This window comes from Monodelphis domestica, chromosome 7, assembly GCF_027887165.1.
Source record: "Monodelphis domestica isolate mMonDom1 chromosome 7, mMonDom1.pri, whole genome shotgun sequence".
Classification (NCBI taxonomy): Eukaryota; Metazoa; Chordata; class Mammalia; order Didelphimorphia; family Didelphidae; genus Monodelphis; species Monodelphis domestica.
In genome coordinates this window covers 205,474,225-205,478,212 of record NC_077233.1, presented here as the reverse complement: position 1 = coordinate 205,478,212, position 3,988 = coordinate 205,474,225, and positions in this window count along the sequence as shown.

Sequence of the window (3,988 nt, the reverse complement as noted above, 5' to 3'; positions counted from 1 at the left end):
ATATACCAAACTGCCTCTCTGATTCAGATTTCACTTAATAGAATTCGGTATTTTCCTGGACACTAAGAAATCAAAATCCAGAAGGAAACAAAGGATCCCTGGGAGATAAAGTAATAATACAATCACCTTGCATTTCCAGAACAAATTGATGCTTATGAAGAATGTTTCTCACAATGGTTATAAGCAGGTATATTCTGGATTGGGACTGGTTCTCAATAGCTAATTGGTGAATTTTCAGTGCATTTACATCTTGAAATCAGCAAACACTAGAAATCAGGGCTTAATGTACCATTCTGTTGATTTTCTGGACTTAATAAAGTGATAGAGATCATGTCAATAAAGCAGATTAAATTTCAGAGTAAGTCCTACTTATTTTTTCTTCTCTAGAAACCTTGCTCTTAAACATTTATCAATTCACAGGTATAAGTGAGATATCCTATGAGCCTACTATTTACTAGAGAAGAAAACTGAGACTCATAGTGGGTAGGGGGAATGCTAGGATCATCTCATTGAAGCATTTAGTAAACAAAGGCTCTTCTCCCTATATTTGAAATTTCATGGAAAGTGGCCCTGAAGGCCATGCATCTTAAAATTTTATTTTTCAGGGAAATAATCTAATGTCTAAGAATCTTCACAATTAAATATTGACTATGTGTGGATTTGCTAGTCAACAAGCATTTTTAAATACCTGTCACAAATGCAGCACTACATTGGGTAGAAATAAATAAAGAAAATAAATAGAAGATATATTAATAACTGACTGAGAAACAATAATCCATGGCCATGTTTCATGAAATATTCAGTCAAAATTTCAGTCCAGTTAATTGTATAGGATAAAAACATTAAGATTGAAGATTCAGTGCTTTGATATTGTTTAGTCAAAGCCTTTTTTAAGGTTTTATGATGTTCCAGACCTGAAGATGGGAGGTTCTCAGTTCACATATGCCCTCAGATATTTCCCAGCTATATAACCCTGGGTGGGTCACTTAACTCCAATTGCCTAGTCCTTGTTGCTCTTCTGCCTTGGAACAGGTACTTAGTACAATTCTAAGACATAAGGTAATGGCTTTAAAGGGGTGGGGGAGGCTTTTATGATGTGGAAGATATGGCTCTTACCCTTAAGAAATATTCCTGCTTTGTAAGGGATACAGATTGGCCTGTGGTTGCTTGGGTATAGGGAATTCCCATATAAGGAAACTACCTCTACTACTGAAGACTGGTACCTTCTCATACATTGGTTGTTTTAGAGAGTTGCCTAAAGCACCAAGAGGTTAATTCTCTTGCCTATACTACACAGCAATAATATGTTATGAGAAAGGCTTGAACCCAGGTCTTCCAGGTTCCAAGAGTGGTTATCTATCTACTATACCACTCTGTCTTTCTTGCCCTATAAAGGGTCACCAAAGTTAAAGGGTGACCAAAAAAATTGATTCAATTCAACTAATGGTTATTAAGCTTCTTATTTTGCACATAGCACTCTGCTGAGTCTGGGAGATATAAAGACAAAAACAAAGCATCCCTAGTGAGTGCAATGAGTAAATATAATTAAGAAAAACATGTTAAAGAATGTGGCTTTTTCCATATATGTAGACCACTTCACCAGGAAGAAGAGGTAGGTATGTTTCATGGGTATGTGCTCTTTTTTTAATGACTCTAAAATATAGTCTCCTTTCCAGAGAGTGACAAAAATAATTTGGTATCAATCTTAAGGATTTTAGTTCTTGACTTTTATGCTTTCTTTGGAACTGCTAGATTTCTTCTTTGTCAATTCTAAGGTAAGTGTCCAAGATAGGAAGCCACCATCAGCACCAAACTGGGTGCCCTAGGTCTGTAGGGACACCGACTGTTAGAACATAAATAAAGTGGGCAAATAATATATTGCTGTGAGGCGATCAAAGACAGGAATGGCAATGAGCTAGGTTACTATCTCCCCACTGAGGGGAAAAAAAAAACCTCTCCTACATGGGTCATCTGATTGCTTCATTTTCCATAAACTCAATTTGAACCTAGGAAGCTCTTTGAATTCATCCCCATCCCTGCCCCATGGTCCCTAGCTTTTCCTCTCAACACACAAACACCCTTTACCCCTATTCTAGAAAACAGACATGACCACATTTATCTGACCCTTGGGTCTCAAACATTTTGTACAGATGCCTTTTGTGTTAGGCTATGCCGTCGCCTGGTTTCGGGAGAGTGTGGTCATTCTGGGAGTGGCTGTATACAGGACGATTTCTGGTCTACAGAGTGAAGGATGAACCAAGGGTTTCCTCAGCTGCGAAGGAAAACAACGGGGTGAATTAGTGTTCATGCCAGGTATTGTGGAAGAACCTGTTCCCAAAGAAAGCACCAACGCATTTCTGAGAGACCTTTTAAAAAGTGTTTCACTCTAACCAAAGCATTAATTTTGAGATTGCCTGGAGCTAATGGTAACTTTGGGGAAAAGCTTTGGAAGATGCTAGTGCCAAACAGCTGGAATAAATTACCTGTTTGATAGAAACAGACTTCAGCGTTGTTCAGGTTACAGACATCTTTAATCCTTGATTTTAAGAAGCAGCATCTTTGGGGACTGTAATTAGCACTCTTCAGGGTGGTAATCTGCTGATTTCTTGTAGCAGATGAGCCTCCTGCACTATGATGTTTGCTCTAGTCTCAAGTTATTCCACCAAGCCAACTGGAATTGGTGTAGGTGATCCAGAATGAACTTTAAGTGAAGCCTCTGATTTCCTGAAAGAAGTCCCATCGCCCATTGAGTATTTGCCCAGAAATAGGAGAAGGGCAACGAGGTCAAACCAGCAGCACCTACAGACTGTTATGCTTATGAAGGTGTTTTTCATTCAATTATGACACAGCCCAAAACAATTTTCCTTTCTGGAACCAGTGCTGGGAAGGTACAATGGAATGAGTGCTAAATTAAGAGTCAATAGACCTTATTTTGTATACTAGATTTGCCACTAAATAACTGCATGGCCTTGGGAAAGCCACTTACCCTCTTGTCTATAAAAGGATGGGGTTAGACTAGATGACTTCTAATGTTTCTTTCAAGTCTAAACCTAGGCAATAGGTAAGAGCTAGTTCTGGAGTCAGGAAGATCTGAGTTCAAATCCAATCTGAGACACTTATTAATTGTGGGACCCTAAGAAAGCCACCGAACCTCTCTCAGCCTCAGTTTTCCCATCTATAAAATGGATATAATAATAGCAACTACATCCCAGGGTGGCTACATGGATAAAATTAGATTTTTGTAAAGTGTTTTTTCCAAACTTTAAAATGACATATAAATTTATAAAACATATATTATTATTATTATTATTATTATTCTGTGATCTTCTGAACATCCTGAAGGAGGTCATATTCTAAATTACCAATAAAATACTAAATGTTCTTCATGTTTGGCTGTGAGATTCAAGAACCCCAGAGGCCAGGGACTGACAATTGACTTTGGTGGCAGCATGGTATAATGCTAAAAATACTGAATTTGAAATCAGAACACTTAAATTCAAGTCTCGGCTTTATGAATTCTTTCTTATATGACCCCAAGGAAGTCTCTCTAAGACTTAGTCTTCTCATCTATAAAAATGAAGGCATTGAACCTGAAGTTCTAAGGCCCCTGTAGCTTTAAATCTATGATTCTTTGAGTCATGTTATGTTAGGATTCAACTCAACTAGTATTTAACAAGTACTTTATATGTGAAGATACTGGTTAAACTACTTCAGGGAACTTTGTTCTTATTCAGTCATTTCAGTTTTATCATAATACCCATTTGGGGGTTTTCTTGGCAAAGGTAATAGGTTTGTTGTCATTTCCTTTTCCAGTTCATTTTATACATGAGAAACTGAGGCAAACAAGGTGAAGTGACTTGCCCAGAGTCATACAGCTAAGAAGTATCTGAGGCCAGATTTTAACTTGGAAAGATTAATCTTCCCAACTTCAGACCAGGTGCTCTATCCACTGAACCACAGTGGACCATAATCATCCTTCAGGGAATAC